Source organism: Oncorhynchus keta, chromosome 23 (assembly GCF_023373465.1).
Source record: "Oncorhynchus keta strain PuntledgeMale-10-30-2019 chromosome 23, Oket_V2, whole genome shotgun sequence".
In the NCBI taxonomy this organism is placed as follows: Eukaryota; Metazoa; Chordata; class Actinopteri; order Salmoniformes; family Salmonidae; genus Oncorhynchus; species Oncorhynchus keta.
The window spans coordinates 39480768-39497915 of NC_068443.1; the positions used below are offsets into that span (position 1 = coordinate 39480768).

Consider the following 17148-nt stretch of genomic DNA (forward strand, 5'->3'; position numbering starts at 1 on the left):
TTCGCCTCACACGCGAAAGGTCATATTCAATATTTCCCAATGCCCAGAGGCTAGCATTTGGTTTGAAACAGTTGTGGTTTATCTAAACCTTGCTGTCTACCTCTCCGACCTGTGGATCAATGTTGCCGTTTTTTGGGGACCTCCACCGTGCGATCTGTATGAATGTGAACAGACTGACAGCTTCTCTGAGCCAGGCAAATGCATTTATCAGGGTCATTGTAATGGATATATCCAAAGAAATGGCAATATAATCCAAGGTAAAACAAACAAAAATGTAGATCGTTTTCTGTCATTTCAGCTGCTTGATGTGATTGTGTGATAGATTTAGTTGGCTGGCTAGCAAAGGAATAGAAGCTAGCCTGCATAGGTACAGTGCATTCGGAAAGTTTTCAGACCCCTTACTTTTTTCCACATTTTGTTACATTACAGACTTATACTAAAATGGACGAAATAAAATAAAATCTATCTACACACAATGCCCCATAATGACAAAGCGATAACATATCGTTTTTATTAATAAAACAAATATTTTAAAAATACCTCATAATTCCCGGCTTCTCAAGCCTTATTGCTTAATTAATGGACTAAGTAATTTCAGATTTTCAATAGGTTCTGAGAACGATAAATGTCCCACCCCGCCAAAGTCAGCCACACCCTTAGTATTCCACTCATTAGGTTTCCGTAGTGTAGTGGTTATCACGTTCGCCTCACACGCGAAAGGTCCCCGGTTCGAAACCGGGCGGAAACAAATTTGAACAAATTGGACAGTAAGCCTATTCACTAAGGGCTCGGTCCCAATTTTGGAATTCATGCTTTTCCTTCGCACTTCTCAGTATTTGGTATTCAGACTTACCTTTTTTTGTCGCGTAACGCACTCTGCATGTGTGGCTATCTTGGGTGCTCTGAATATATTCCTGCTACGTGTGGTCTGAGGTCCATAATGATTCAAATAGTTTACCACTCCAGGGTAAGCCGACAAGAAACACAGCCCTTATTTTAAGTGTTTTTAAAATCCCCTGTGGGGAACATGAAGGGTGGAAAAATGATTGGAACCATTTTCCTGTTTGACCGCTAGTTTTTAATGGGTATTATGGCTCTTTCTGTGGTACTCACTTTGGGATATTATGTGAGGTAAACTTGTGGGCATTCCTAATATTTTCCACGACTTCCTCTTTTTGTATTGTAGTTTCAGTAGTGTAGTGGTTATCACGTTCGCCTCACACGCGAAAGGTCATATTCAATATTTCCCAATGCCCAGAGGCTAGCATTTGGTTTGAAACAGTTGTGGTTTATCTAAACCTTGCTGTCTACCTCTCCGACCTGTGGATCAATGTTGCCGTTTTTTTGGGGACCACCATCGTGCGATCTGTATGAATGTGAACAGACTGGCAGCTTCTCTGAGCCAGGCAAATGCATTTATCAGGGTCATTGTAATGGATATATCCAAAGAAATGGCAATATAATCCAAGGTAAAACAAACAAAAATGTTGATCGTTTTCTGTCACTTCAGCTGCTTGATGTGATTGTGTGATAGATTTAGTTGGCTGGCTAGCAAATAAAAGAAGCTAGCCTGCATAGGTACAGTGCATTCGGAAAGTTTTCAAGCCCCTTACTTTTTTCCACATTTTGTTACGTTACAGACTTATACTAAAATGGACGAAATAAAATAAAATCTATCTACACACAATGCCCCATAATGACAAAGCGATAACATATCGTTTTTATTAATGAAACAAATATTTTAAAAATACCTCATAATTCCCGGCTTCTCAAGCCTTATTGCTTAATTAATGGACTAAGTAATTTCAGATCTTCAATAGGTTCTGAGAACGATAAGTGTCCCACCCCGCCAAAGTCACGTTCGCCTCACATGCGAAAGGTCTCCGGTTTGAAACCGGGCGGAAACAAATTTGAACAAATTGGACAGTAAGCCTATTCACTAAGGGATCGGTCCCAATTTTGGAATTCATGCTTTTCCTTTGCACTTCTCAGTATTTGGTATTCAGACTTACCTTTTTTTGTCGCGTAACGCATTCTGCATGTGTGGCTATCTTGGGCGCTCTGAATATATTCCTGCTACGTGTGGTCTGAGGTCCATAATGATTCAAATAGTTTACCACTCCAGGGTAAGCCGACAAGAAACACAGCCCTTATTTTAAGTGTTTTTAAAATCCCCTGTGGGGAACATGAAGGGTGGAAAAATGATTGGAACCATTTTCCTGTTTGACCGCTAGTTTTTAATGGGTATTATGGCTCTTTCTGTGGTACTCACTTTGGGATATTATGTGAGGTAAACTTGTGGGCATTCCTAATATTTTCCACGACTTCCTCTTTTTGTATTGTAGTTTCAGTAGTGTAGTGGTTATCACGTTCGCCTCACACGCGAAAGGTCATATTCAATATTTCCCAATGCCCAGAGGCTAGCATTTGGTTTGAAACAGTTGTGGTTTATCTAAACCTTGCTGTCTACCTCTCCGACCTGTGGATCAATGTTGCCGTTTTTTTGGGGACCTCCACCGTGCGATCTGTATGAATGTGAACAGACTGACAGCTTCTCTGAGCCAGGCAAATGCATTTATCAGGGTCATTGTAATGGATATATCCAAAGAAATGGCAATATAATCCAAGGTAAAACAAACAAAAATGTAGATCGTTTTCTGTCATTTCAGCTGCTTGATGTGATTGTGTGATAGATTTAGTTGGCTGGCTAGCAAAGGAATAGAAGCTAGCCTGCATAGGTACAGTGCATTCGGAAAGTTTTCAGACCCCTTACTTTTTTCCACATTTTGTTACATTACAGACTTATACTAAAATGGATGAAATAAAATAAAATCTATCTACACACAATGCCCCATAATGACAAAGCGATAACATATCGTTTTTATTAATAAAACAAATATTTTAAAAATACCTCATAATTCCCGGCTTCTCAAGCCTTATTGCTTAATTAATGGACTAAGTAATTTCAGATTTTCAAAGGTTCCTTATTCAGCCCTTAGTATTTAAGGTTTTAATGGACTAAGTAATTTTTGGACAGTAAGATTTTTCAATAGAATTCATGCTTTTCTGCACTTCTCAGATTTGGTATTCAGATAAATGTCCCACCCGTGTGGTCTGAGGTCCATAATGATTCCAAAGGGTAAGCCGACAAGAAACACAGCCCTTATTTTAAGTGTTTTTAAAATCCCCTGTGGGGAACATGAAGGGTAGCCACACCCTTAGTATTCCACTCATTAGGTTTCCGTAGTGTAGTGGTTATCACGTTCGCCTCACACGCGAAAGGTCCCCGGTTCGAAACCGGGCGGAAACAAATTTGAACAAATTGGACAGTAAGCCTATTCACTAAGGGCTCGGTCCCAATTTTGGAATTCATGCTTTTCCTTCGCACTTCTCAGTATTTGGTATTCAGACTTACCTTTTTTGTCGCGTAACGCACTCTGCATGTGTGGCTATCTTGGGTGCTCTGAAAATATTCCTGCTACGTGTGGTCTGAGGTCCATAATGATTCAAATAGTTTACCACTCCAGGGTAAGCCGACAAGAAACACAGCCCTTATTTTAAGTGTTTTTAAAATCCCCTGTGGGGAACATGAAGGGTGGAAAAATGATTGGAACCATTTTCCTGTTTGACCGCTAGTTTTTAATGGGTATTATGGCTCTTTCTGTGGTACTCACTTTGGGATATTATGTGAGGTAAACTTGTGGGCATTCCTAATATTTTCCACGACTTCCTCTTTTTGTATTGTAGTTTCAGTAGTGTAGTGGTTATCACGTTCGCCTCACACGCGAAAGGTCATATTCAATATTTCCCAATGCCCAGAGGCTAGCATTTGGTTTGAAACAGTTGTGGTTTATCTAAACCTTGCTGTCTACCTCTCCGACCTGTGGATCAATGTTGCCGTTTTTTGGGGGACCTCCACCGTGCGATCTGTATGAATGTGAACAGACTGACAGCTTCTCTGAGCCAGGCAAATGCATTTATCAGGGTCATTGTAATGGATATATCCAAAGAAATGGCAATATAATCCAAGGTAAAACAAACAAAAATGTAGATCGTTTTCTGTCATTTCAGCTGCTTGATGTGATTGTGTGATAGATTTAGTTGGCTGGCTAGCAAAGGAATAGAAGCTAGCCTGCATAGGTACAGTGCATTCGGAAAGTTTTCGGGCCCCTTACTTTTTTCCACATTTTGTTACATTACAGACTTATACTAAAATGGAAGAAAAAAAATAAAATCTATCTACACACAATGCCCCATAATGACAAAGCGATAACATATCGTTTTTATTAATAAAACAAATATTTGAAAAATACCTCATAATTCCCGGCTTCTCAAGCCTTATTGCTTAATTAATGGACTAAGTAATTTCAGATTTTCAACAGGTTCTGAGAACGATAAATGTCCCACCCCGCCAAAGTCAGCCACACCCTTAGTATTCCACTCATCAGGTTTCCGTAGTGTAGTGGTTATCACGTTCGCCTCACACGCGAAAGGTCCCCGGTTCGAAACCGGGCGGAAACAAATTTGAACAAATTGGACAGTAAGCCTATTCACTAAGGGCTCGGTCCCAATTTTGGAATTCATGCTTTTCCTTCGCACTTCTCAGTATTTGGTATTCAGACTTACCTTTTTTTGTCGCGTAACGCACTCTGCATGTGTGGCTAGCTTGGGCGCTCTGAATATATTCCTGCTACGTGTGGTCTGAGGTCCATAATGATTCAAATAGTTTACCACTCCAGGGTAAGCCGACAAGAAACACAGCCCTTATTTTAAGTGTTTTTAAAATCCCCTGTGGGGAACATGAAGGGTGGAAAAATGATTGGAACCATTTTCCTGTTTGACCGCTAGTTTTTAATGGGTATTATGGCTCTTTCTGTGGTACTCACTTTGGGATATTATGTGAGGTAAACTTGTGGGCATTCCTAATATTTTCCACGACTTCCTCTTTTTGTATTGTAGTTTCAGTAGTGTAGTGGTTATCACGTTCGCCTCACACGCGAAAGGTCATATTCAATATTTCCCAATGCCCAGAGGCTAGCATTTGGTTTGAAACAGTTGTGGTTTATCTAAACCTTGCTGTCTACCTCTCTGACCTGTGGATCAATGTTGACGTTTTTTTGGGGACCTCCACCGTGCGATCTGTATGAATGTGAACAGACTGACAGCTTCTCTGAGCCAGGCAAATGCATTTATCAGGGTCATTGTAATGGATATATCCCAAAAAATGGCAATATAATCCAAGGTAAAACAAACAAAAATGTAGATTGTTTTCTGTCATTTCAGCTGCTTGATGTGATTGTGTGATAGATTTAGTTGGCTGGCTAGCAAAGGAATAGAAGCTAGCCTGCATAGGTACAGTGCATTCGGAAAGTTTTCAGACCCCTTACTTTTTTCCACATTTTGTTACATTACAGACTTATACTAAAATGGATGAAATAAAATAAAATCTATCTACACACAATGCCCCATAATGACAAAGCGATAACATATCGTTTTTATTAATAAAACAAATATTTTAAAAATACCTCATAATTCCCGGCTTCTCAAGCCTTATTGCTTAATTAATGGACTAAGTAATTTCAGATTTTCAATAGGTTCTGAGAACGATAAATGTCCCACCCCGCCAAAGTCAGCCACACCCTTAGTATTCCACTCATTAGGTTTCCGTAGTGTAGTGGTTATCACGTTCGCCTCACACGCGAAAGGTCCCCGGTTCGAAACCGGGGCGGAAACAAATTTGAACAAATTGGACAGTAAGCCTATTCACTAAGGGCTCGGTCCCAATTTTGGAATTCATGCTTTTCCTTCGCACTTCTCAGTATTTGGTATTCAGACTTACCTTTTTTGTCGCGTAACGCACTCTGCATGTGTGGCTAGCTTGGGCGCTCTGAATATATTCCTGCTACGTGTGGTCTGAGGTCCATAATGATTCAAATAGTTTACCACTCCAGGGTAAGCCGACAAGAAACACAGCCCTTATTTTAAGTGTTTTTAAAATCCCCTGTGGGGAACATGAAGGGTGGAAAAATGATTGGAACCATTTTCCTGTTTGACCGCTAGTTTTTAATGGGTATTATGGCTCTTTCTGTGGTACTCACTTTGGGATATTATGTGAGGTAAACTTGTGGGCATTCCTAATATTTTCCACGACTTCCTCTTTTTGTATTGTAGTTTCAGTAGTGTAGTGGTTATCACGTTCGCCTCACACGCGAAAGGTCATATTCAATATTTCCCAATGCCCAGAGGCTAGCATTTGGTTTGAAACAGTTGTGGTTTATCTAAACCTTGCTGTCTACCTCTCCGACCTGTGGATCAATGTTGCCGTTTTTTGGGGACCTCCACCGTGCGATCTGTATGAATGTGAACAGACTGACAGCTTCTCTGAGCCAGGCAAATGCATTTATCAGGGTCATTGTAATGGATATATCCAAAGAAATGGCAATATAATCCAAGGTAAAACAAACAAAAATGTAGATCGTTTTCTGTCATTTCAGCTGCTTGATGTGATTGTGTGATAGATTTAGTTGGCTGGCTAGCAAAGGAATAGAAGCTAGCCTGCATAGGTACAGTGCATTCGGAAAGTTTTCAGACCCCTTACTTTTTTCCACATTTTGTTACATTACAGACTTATACTAAAATGGATGAAATAAAATAAAATCTATCTACACACAATGCCCCATAATGACAAAGCGATAACATATCGTTTTTATTAATAAAACAAATATTTTAAAAATACCTCATAATTCCCGGCTTCTCAAGCCTTATTGCTTAATTAATGGACTAAGTAATTTCAGATTTTCAATAGGTTCTGAGAACGATAAATGTCCCACCCCGCCAAAGTCAGCCACACCCTTAGTATTCCACTCATTAGGTTTCCGTAGTGTAGTGGTTATCACGTTCGCCTCACACGCGAAAGGTCCCCGGTTCGAAACCGGGCGGAAACAAATTTGAACAAATTGGACAGTAAGCCTATTCACTAAGGGCTCAGTCCCAATTTTGGAATTCATGCTTTTCCTTCGCACTTCTCAGTATTTGGTATTCAGACTTACCTTTTTTGTCGCGTGAAGCACTCTGCATGTGTGGCTAGCTTGGGCGCTCTGAATATATTCCTGCTACGTGTGGTCTGAGGTCCATAATGATTCAAATAGTTTACCACTCCAGGGTAAGCCGACAAGAAACACAGCCCTTATTTTAAGTGTTTTTAAAATCCCCTGTGGGGAACATGAAGGGTGGAAAAATGATTGGAACCATTTTCCTGTTTGACCGCTAGTTTTTAATGGGTATTATGGCTCTTTCTGTGGTACTCACTTTGGGATATTATGTGAGGTAAACTTGTGGGCATTCCTAATATTTTCCACGACTTCCTCTTTTTGTATTGTAGTTTCAGTAGTGTAGTGGTTATCACGTTCGCCTCACACGCGAAAGGTCATATTCAATATTTCCCAATGCCCAGAGGCTAGCATTTGGTTTGAAACAGTTGTGGTTTATCTAAACCTTGCTGTCTACCTCTCCGACCTGTGGATCAATGTTGCCGTTTTTTGGGGACCTCCACCGTGCGATCTGTATGAATGTGAACAGACTGACAGCTTCTCTGAGCCAGGCAAATGCATTTATCAGGGTCATTGTAATGGATATATCCAAAGAAATGGCAATATAATCCAAGGTAAAACAAACAAAAATGTAGATCGTTTTCTGTCATTTCAGCTGCTTGATGTGATTGTGTGATAGATTTAGTTGGCTGGCTAGCAAAGGAATAGAAGCTAGCCTGCATAGGTACAGTGCATTCGGAAAGTTTTCAGACCCCTTACTTTTTTCCACATTTTGTTACATTACAGACTTATACTAAAATGGACGAAATAAAATAAAATCTATCTACACACAATGCCCCATAATGACAAAGCGATAACATATCGTTTTTATTAATAAAACAGACATTTTAAAAATACCTCATAATTCCCGGCTTCTCAAGCCTTATTGCTTAATTAATGGACTAAGTAATTTCAGATTTTCAATAGGTTCTGAGAACGATAAATGTCCCACCCCGCCAAAGTCAGCCACACCCTTAGTATTCCACTCATTAGGTTTCCGTAGTGTAGTGGTTATCACGTTCCCCTCACACGCGAAAGGTCCCTGGTTCGAAACCGGGCGGAAAACAAATTTGAACAAATTGGACAGTAAGCCTATTCACTAAGGGCTCGGTCCCAATTTCGGAATTCATGCTTTTCCTTCGCACTTCTCAGTATTTGGTATTCAGACTTTTTAGTCGCGTAACGCACTCTGCATGTGTGGCTAGCTTGGGCGCTCTGAATACATTCCTGCTACGTGTGGTCTGAGGTCCATAATGATTCAAATAGTTTACCACTCCAGGGTAAGCCGACAAGAAACACAGCCCTTATTTTAAGTGTTTTTAAAATCCCCTGTGGGGAACATGAAGGGTGGAAAAATGATTGGAACCATTTTCCTGTTTGACCGCTAGTTTTTAATGGGTATTATGGCTCTTTCTGTGGTACTCACTTTGGGATATTATGTGAGGTAAACTTGTGGGCATTCCTAATATTTTCCACGACTTCCTCTTTTTGTATTGTAGTTTCAGTAGTGTAGTGGTTATCACGTTCGCCTCACATGCGAAAGGTCATATTCAATATTTCCCAATGCCCAGAGGCTAGCATTTGGTTTGAAACAGTTGTGGTTTATCTAAACCTTGCTGTCTACCTCTCCGACCTGTGGATCAATGTTGCCGTTTTTTTGGGGACCTCCACCGTGCGATCTGTATGAATGTGAACAGACTGACAGCTTCTCTGAGCCAGGCAAATGCATTTATCAGGGTCATTGTAATGGATATATCCAAAGAAATGGCAATATAATCCAAGGTAAAACAAACAAAAATGTAGATCGTTTTCTGTCATTTCAGCTGCTTGATGTGATTGTGTGATAGATTTAGTTGGCTGGCTAGCAAAGGAATAGAAGCTAGCCTGCATAGGTACAGTGCATTCGGAAAGTTTTCAGACCCCTTACTTTTTTCCACATTTTGTTACATTACAGACTTATACTAAAATGGATGAAATAAAATAAAATCTATCTACACACAATGCCCCATAATGACAAAGCGATAACATATCGTTTTTATTAATAAAACACATATTTTAAAAATACCTCATAATTCCCGGCTTCTCAAGCCTTATTGCTTAATTAATGGACTAAGTAATTTCAGATTTTCAAAGGTTCTGAGAACGATAAATGTCCCACCCCGCCAAAGTCAGCCACACCCTTAGTATTCCACTAATTAGGTTTCCGTAGTGTAGTGGTTATCACGTTCGCCTCACAAGCGAAAGGTCCCCGGTTCAAAACCGGGCGGAAACAAATTTGAGCAAATTGGACAGTAAGCCTATTCACTAAGGGCTCGGTCCCAATTTTGGAATTCATGCTTTTCCTTCGCACTTCTCAGTATTTGGTATTCAGACTTACCTTTTTTGTCGCGTAACGCACTCTGCATGTGTGGCTAGCTTGGGCGCTCTGAATATATTCCTGCTACGTGTGGTCTGAGGTCCATAATGATTCAAATAGTTTACCACTCCAGGGTAAGCCGACAAGAAACACAGCCCTTATTTTAAGTGTTTTTAAAATCCCCTGTGGGGAACATGAAGGGTGGAAAAATGATTGGAACCATTTTCCTGTTTGACCGCTAGTTTTTAATGGGTATTATGGCTCTTTCTGTGGTACTCACTTTGGGATATTATGTGAGGTAGTCTTGTGGGCATTCCTAATATTTTCCACGACTTCCTCTTTTTGTATTGTAGTTTCAGTAGTGTAGTGGTTATCACGTTCGCCTCACACGCGAAAGGTCATATTCAATATTTCCCAATGCCCAGAGGCTAGCATTTGGTTTGAAACAGTTGTGGTTTATCTAAACCTTGCTGTCTACCTCTCCGACCTGTGGATCAATGTTGCCGTTTTTTGGGGACCTCCACCGTGCGATCTGTATGAATGTGAACAGACTGACAGCTTCTCTGAGCCAGGCAAATGCATTTATCAGGGTCATTGTAATGGATATATCCAAAGAAATGGCAATATAATCCAAGGTAAAACAAACAAAAATGTAGATCGTTTTCTGTCATTTCAGCTGCTTGATGTGATTGTGTGATAGATTTAGTTGGCTGGCTAGCAAAGGAATAGAAGCTAGCCTGCATAGGTACAGTGCATTCGGAAAGTTTTCAGACCCTTACTTACTTTTTTCCACATTTTGTTACATTACAGACTTATACTAAAATGGACGAAATAAAATAAAATCTATCTACACACAATGCCCCATAATGACAAAGCGATAACATATCGTTTTTATTAATAAAACAAATATTTTAAAAATACCTCATAATTCCCGGCTTCTCAAGCCTTATTGCTTAATTAATGGACTAAGTAATTTCAGATTTTCAATAGGTTCTGAGAACGATAAATGTCCCACCCCGCCAAAGTCAGCCACACCCTTAGTATTCCACTCATTAGGTTTCCGTAGTGTAGTGGTTATCACGTTCGCCTCACACGCGAAAGGTCCCCGGTTCGAAACCGGGCGGAAACAAATTTGAACAAATTGGACAGTAAGCCTATTCACTAAGGGCTCGGTCCCAATTTGGAATTCATGCTTTTCCTTCGCACTTCTCAGTATTTGGTATTCAGACTTACCTTTTTTGTCGCGTAACGCACTCTGCATGTGTGGCTAGCTTGGGCGCTCTGAATATATTCCTGCTACGTGTGGTCTGAGGTCCATAATGATTCAAATAGTTTACCACTCCAGGGTAAGCCGACAAGAAACACAGCCCTTATTTTAAGTGTTTTTAAAATCCCCTGTGGGGAACATGAAGGGTGGAAAAATGATTGGAACCATTTTCCTGTTTGACCGCTAGTTTTTAATGGGTATTATGGCTCTTTCTGTGGTACTCACTTTGGGATATTATGTGAGGTAAACTTGTGGGCATTCCTAATATTTTCCACGACTTCCTCTTTTTGTATTGTAGTTTCAGTAGTGTAGTGGTTATCACGTTCGCCTCACACGCGAAAGGTCATATTCAATATTTCCCAATGCCCAGAGGCTAGCATTTGGTTTGAAACAGTTGTGGTTTATCTAAACCTTGCTGTCTACCTCTCCGACCTGTGGATCAATGTTGCCGTTTTTTGGGGACCTCCACCGTGCGATCTGTATGAATGTGAACAGACTGACAGCTTCTCTGAGCCAGGCAAATGCATTTATCAGGGTCATTGTAATGGATATATCCAAAGAAATGGCAATATAATCCAAGGTAAAACAAACAAAAATGTAGATCGTTTTCTGTCATTTCAGCTGCTTGATGTGATTGTGTGATAGATTTAGTTGGCTGGCTAGCAAAGGAATAGAAGCTAGCCTGCATAGGTACAGTGCATTCGGAAAGGTTTCAGACCCCTTACTTTTTTCCACATTTTGTTACATTACAGACTTATACTAAAATGGACGAAATAAAATAAAATCTATCTACACACAATGCCCCATAATGACAAAGCGATAACATATCGTTTTTATTAATAAAACAAATATTTAAAAAATACCTCATAATTCCCGGCTTCTCAAGCCTTATTGCTTAATTAATGGACTAAGTAATTTCAGATTTTCAACAGGTTCTGAGAACGATAAATATCCCACCCCGCCAAAGTCAGCCACACCCTTAGTATTCCACTAATTAGGTTTCCGTAGTGTAGTGGTTATCACGTTCGCCTCACACGCGAAAGGTTCCCGGTTCAAAACCGGTTGGAAACAAATTTGAACAAATTGGACAGTAAGCCTATTCACTAAGGGCTCGGTCCCAATTTCGGAATTCATGCTTTTCCTTCGCACTTCTCAGTATTTGGTATTCAGACTTACCTTTTTAGTTGCGTAATGCACTCTGCATGTGTGGCTAGCTTGGGCGCTCTGAATACATTCCTGCTACGTGTGGTCTGAGGTCCATAATGATTCAAATAGTTTACCACTCCAGGGTAAGCCGACAAGAATCACAGCCCTTATTTTAAGTGTTTTTAAAATCCCCTGTGGGGAACACGAAGGGTGGAAAAATGATTGGAACCATTTTCCTGTTTGACCGCTAGTTTTTAATGGGTATTATGGCTGTTTCTGGGGTACTCACTTTGGGATATTATGTGAGGTAAACTTGTGGGCATTCCTAATATTTTCCACGACTTCCTCTTTTTGTATTGTAGTTTCAGTAGTGTAGTGGTTATCACGTTCGCCTCACACGCGCGAAAGGTCATATTCAATATTTCCCAATGCCCAGAGGCTAGCATTTGGTTTGAAACAGTTGTGGTTTATCTAAACCTTGCTGTCTACCTCTCCGACCTGTGGATCAATGTTGCCGTTTTTTTGGGGACCTCCACCGTGCGATCTGTATGAATGTGAACAGACTGACAGCTTCTCTGAGCCAGGCAAATGCATTTATCAGGGTCATTGTAATGGATATATCCAAAGAAATGGCAATATAATCCAAGGTAAAACAAACAAAAATGTAGATCGTTTTCTGTCATTTCAGCTGCTTGATGTGATTGTGTGATAGATTTAGTTGGCTGGCTAGCAAAGGAATAGAAGCTAGCCTGCATAGGTACAGTGCATTCGGAAAGTTTTCAGACCCCTTACTTTTTTCCACATTTTGTTACATTACAGACTTATACTAAAATGGATGAAATAAAATAAAATCTATCTACACACAATGCCCCCATAATGACAAAGCGATAACATATCGTTTTTATTAATAAAACAAATATTTTAAAAATACCTCATAATTCCCGGCTTCTCAAGCCTTATTGCTTAATTAATGGACTAAGTAATTTCAGATTTTCAATAGGTTCTGAGAACGATAAATGTCCCACCCCGCCAAAGTCAGCCACACCCTTAGTATTCCACTCATTAGGTTTCCGTAGTGTAGTGGTTATCACGTTCGCCTCACGCGCGAAAGGTCCCCGGTTCGAAACCGGGCGGAAACAAATTTGTCCAAATTGGACAGTAAGCCTATTCACTAAGGGCTCGGTCCCAATTTCGGAATTCATGCTTTTCCTTCGCACTTCTCAGTATTTGGTATTCAGACTTACCTTTTTTTGTCGCGTAACGCATTCTGCATGTGTGGCTGGCTTGGGCGCTCTGAATATATTCCTGCTACGTGTGGTCTGAGGTCCATAATGATTCAAATAGTTTACCACTCCAGGGTAAGCCGACAAGAAACACAGCCCTTATTTTAAGTGTTTTTAAAATCCCCTGTGGGGAACATGAAGGGTGGAAAAATGATTGGAACCATTTTCCTGTTTGACCGCTAGTTTTTAATGGGTATTATGGCTCTTTCTGTGGTACTCACTTTGGGATATTATGTGAGGTAAACTTGTGGGCATTCCTAATATTTTCCACGACTTCCTCTTTTTGTATTGTAGTTTCAGTAGTGTAGTGGTTATCACGTTCGCCTCACACGCGAAAGGTCATATTCAATATTTCCCAATGCCCAGAGGCTAGCATTTGGTTTGAAACAGTTGTGGTTTATCTAAACCTTGCTGTCTACCTCTCCGACCTGTGGATCAATGTTGCCGTTTTTTTGGGGACCTCCACCGTGCGATCTGTATGAATGTGAACAGACTGACAGCTTCTCTGAGCCAGGCAAATGCATTTATCAGGGTCATTGTAATGGATATATCCAAAGAAATGGCAATATAATCCAAGGTAAAACAAACAAAAATGTAGATCGTTTTCTGTCATTTCAGCTGCTTGATGTGATTGTGTGATAGATTTAGTTGGCTGGCTAGCAAAGGAATAGAAGCTAGCCTGCATAGGTACAGTGCATTCGGAAAGTTTTCAGACCCCTTACTTTTTTCCACATTTTGTTACATTACAGACTTATACTAAAATGGATGAAATAAAATAAAATCTATCTACACACAATGCCCCATAATGACAAAGCGATAACATATCGTTTTTATTAATAAAACAAATATTTTAAAAATACCTCATAATTCCCGGCTTCTCAAGCCTTATTGCTTAATTAATGGACTAAGTAATTTCAGATTTTCAATAGGTTCTGAGAACGATAAATGTCCCACCCCGCCAAAGTCAGCCACACCCTTAGTATTCCACTCATTAGGTTTCCGTAGTGTAGTGGTTATCACGTTCGCCTCACACGCGAAAGGTCCCCGGTTCGAAACCGGGCGGAAACAAATTTGAACAAATTGGACAGTAAGCCTATTCACTAAGGGCTCGGTCCCAATTTTGGAATTCATGCTTTTCCTTCGCACTTCTCAGTATTTGGTATTCAGACTTACCTTTTTTGTCGCGTAACGCACTCTGCATGTGTGGCTAGCTTGGGCGCTCTGAATATATTCCTGCTACGTGTGGTCTGAGGTCCATAATGATTCAAATAGTTTACCACTCCAGGGTAAGCCGACAAGAAACACAGCCCTTATTTTAAGTGTTTTTAAAATCCCCTGTGGGGAACATGAAGGGTGGAAAAATGATTGGAACCATTTTCCTGTTTGACCGCTAGTTTTTAATGGGTATTATGGCTCTTTCTGTGGTACTCACTTTGGGATATTATGTGAGGTAAACTTGTGGGCATTCCTAATATTTTCCACGACTTCCTCTTTTTGTATTGTAGTTTCAGTAGTGTAGTGGTTATCACGTTCGCCTCACACGCGAAAGGTCATATTCAATATTTCCCAATGCCCAGAGGCTAGCATTTGTTTGAAACAGTTGTGGTTTATCTAAACCTTGCTGTCTACCTCTCCGACCTGTGGATCAATGTTGCCGTTTTTTGGGGACCTCCACCGTGCGATCTGTATGAATGTGAACAGACTGACAGCTTCTCTGAGCCAGGCAAATGCATTTATCAGGGTCATTGTAATGGATATATCCAAAGAAATGGCAATATAATCCAAGGTAAAACAAACAAAAATGTAGATCGTTTTCTGTCATTTCAGCTGCTTGATGTGATTGTGTGATAGATTTAGTTGGCTGGCTAGCAAAGGAATAGAAGCTAACCTGCATAGGTACAGTGCATTCGGAAAGTTTTCAGACCCCTTACTTTTTTCCACATTTTGTTACGTTACAGACTTATACTAAAATGGATGAAATAAAATAAAATCTATCTACACACAATGCCCCATAATGACAAAGCGATAACATATCGTTTTTATTAATAAAACAAATATTTAAAAAATACCTCATAATTCCCGGCTTCTCAAGCCTTATTGCTTAATTAATGGACTAAGTAATTTCAGATTTTCAATAGGTTCTGAGAACGATAAATGTCCCACCCCGCCAAAGTCAGCCACACCCTTAGTATTCCACTCATTAGGTTTCCGTAGTGTAGTGGTTATCACGTTCGCCTCACACGCGAAAGGTCCCCGGGCGGAAACAAATTTGAACAAATTGGACAGTAAGCCTATTCACTAAGGGCTCGGTCCCAATTTTGGAATTCATGCTTTTCCTTCGCACTTCTCAGTATTTGGTATTCAGACTTACCTTTTTTAGTCGCGTAACGTACTCTGCATGTGTGGCTATCTTGGGTGCTCTGAAAATATTCCTGCTACGTGTGGTCTGAGGTCCATAATGATTCAAATAGTTTACCACTCCAGGGTAAGCCGACAAGAAACACAGCCCTTATTTTAAGTGTTTTTAAAATCCCCTGTGGGGAACATGAAGGGTGGAAAAATGATTGGAACCATTTTCCTGTTTGACCGCTAGTTTTTAATGGGTATTATGGCTCTTTCTGTGGTACTCACTTTGGGATATTATGTGAGGTAAACTTGTGGGCATTCCTAATATTTTCCACGACTTCCTCTTTTTGTATTGTAGTTTCAGTAGTGTAGTGGTTATCACGTTCGCCTCACACGCGAAAGGTCATATTCAATATTTCCCAATGCCCAGAGGCTAGCATTTGGTTTGAAACAGTTGTGGTTTATCTAAACCTTGCTGTCTACCTCTCCGACCTGTGGATCAATGTTGCCGTTTTTTGGGGACCTCCACCGTGCGATCTGTATGAATGTGAACAGACTGACAGCTTCTCTGAGCCAGGCAAATGCATTTATCAGGGTCATTGTAATGGATATATCCAAAGAAATGGCAATATAATCCAAGGTAAAACAAACAAAAATGTAGATCGTTTTCTGTCATTTCAGCTGCTTGATGTGATTGTGTGATAGATTTAGTTGGCTGGCTAGCAAAGGAATAGAAGCTAGCCTGCATAGGTACAGTGCATTCGGAAAGTTTTCAGACCCCTTACTTTTTTCCACATTTTGTTACATTACAGACTTATACTAAAATGGACGAAATAAAATAAAATCTATCTACACACAATGCCCCATAATGACAAAGCGATAACATATCGTTTTTATTAATAAAACAAATATTTTAAAAATACCTCATAATTCCCGGCTTCTCAAGCCTTATTGCTTAATTAATGGACTAAGTAATTTCAGATTTTCAATAGGTTCTGAGAACGATAAATGTCCCACCCCGCCAAAGTCAGCCACACCCTTAGTATTCCACTCATTAGGTTTCCGTAGTGTAGTGGTTATCACGTTCGCCTCACACGCGAAAGGTCCCCGGTTCGAAACCGGGCGGAAACAAATTTGAACAAATTGGACAGTAAGCCTATTCACTAAGGGCTCGGTCCCAATTTGGAATTCATGCTTTTCCTTCGCACTTCTCAGTATTTGGTATTCAGACTTACCTTTTTTGTCGCGTAACTCTGCATGTGTGGCTAGCTTGGGCGCTCTGAATATATTCCTGCTACGTGTGGTCTGAGGTCCATAATGATTCAAATAGTTTACCACTCCAGGGTAAGCCGACAAGAAACACAGCCCTTATTTTAAGTGTTTTTAAAATCCCCTGTGGGGAACATGAAGGGTGGAAAAATGATTGGAACCATTTTCCTGTTTGACCGCTAGTTTTTAATGGGTATTATGGCTCTTTCTGTGGTACTCACTTTGGGATATTATGTGAGGTAAACTTGTGGGCATTCCTAATATTTTCCACGACTTCCTCTTTTTGTATTGTAGTTTCAGTAGTGTAGTGGTTATCACGTTCGCCTCACACGCGAAAGGTCATATTCAATATTTCCCAATGCCCAGAGGCTAGCATTTGGTTTGAAACAGTTG

The 17148-nt window shown here is 40.2% G+C and overlaps 12 non-coding genes across 12 annotated transcripts; all 12 read left to right on the top strand.

The window, feature by feature from the left end:
- Window positions 1-675: 675 nt before the first annotated feature.
- trnav-cac (transfer RNA valine (anticodon CAC)) lies at window positions 676-748 on the top strand. The gene has a single exon. It is a non-coding gene; the product is annotated as a tRNA-Val (tRNA).
- A 2489-nt stretch (window positions 749-3237) lies between these two features.
- Window positions 3238-3310, top strand: trnav-cac (transfer RNA valine (anticodon CAC)). Its single transcript has one exon. It is a non-coding gene; the product is annotated as a tRNA-Val (tRNA).
- A 1138-nt stretch (window positions 3311-4448) lies between these two features.
- On the top strand, window positions 4449-4521 carry trnav-cac (transfer RNA valine (anticodon CAC)). The gene has a single exon. It is a non-coding gene; the product is annotated as a tRNA-Val (tRNA).
- Window positions 4522-5660: 1139 nt separating this feature from the next.
- trnav-cac (transfer RNA valine (anticodon CAC)) lies at window positions 5661-5734 on the top strand. Its single transcript has one exon. It is a non-coding gene; the product is annotated as a tRNA-Val (tRNA).
- A 1137-nt stretch (window positions 5735-6871) lies between these two features.
- On the top strand, window positions 6872-6944 carry trnav-cac (transfer RNA valine (anticodon CAC)). The gene has a single exon. It is a non-coding gene; the product is annotated as a tRNA-Val (tRNA).
- A 1137-nt stretch (window positions 6945-8081) lies between these two features.
- On the top strand, window positions 8082-8155 carry trnav-cac (transfer RNA valine (anticodon CAC)). Its single transcript has one exon. It is a non-coding gene; the product is annotated as a tRNA-Val (tRNA).
- A 1132-nt stretch (window positions 8156-9287) lies between these two features.
- Window positions 9288-9360, top strand: trnav-cac (transfer RNA valine (anticodon CAC)). The gene has a single exon. It is a non-coding gene; the product is annotated as a tRNA-Val (tRNA).
- Window positions 9361-10500: 1140 nt separating this feature from the next.
- trnav-cac (transfer RNA valine (anticodon CAC)) lies at window positions 10501-10573 on the top strand. Its single transcript has one exon. It is a non-coding gene; the product is annotated as a tRNA-Val (tRNA).
- Window positions 10574-11709: 1136 nt separating this feature from the next.
- trnav-cac (transfer RNA valine (anticodon CAC)) lies at window positions 11710-11782 on the top strand. Its single transcript has one exon. It is a non-coding gene; the product is annotated as a tRNA-Val (tRNA).
- Window positions 11783-12923: 1141 nt separating this feature from the next.
- On the top strand, window positions 12924-12996 carry trnav-cac (transfer RNA valine (anticodon CAC)). Its single transcript has one exon. It is a non-coding gene; the product is annotated as a tRNA-Val (tRNA).
- A 1139-nt stretch (window positions 12997-14135) lies between these two features.
- On the top strand, window positions 14136-14208 carry trnav-cac (transfer RNA valine (anticodon CAC)). Its single transcript has one exon. It is a non-coding gene; the product is annotated as a tRNA-Val (tRNA).
- A 2336-nt stretch (window positions 14209-16544) lies between these two features.
- Window positions 16545-16617, top strand: trnav-cac (transfer RNA valine (anticodon CAC)). The gene has a single exon. It is a non-coding gene; the product is annotated as a tRNA-Val (tRNA).
- The last annotated feature ends 531 nt before the right edge of the window (window positions 16618-17148 follow it).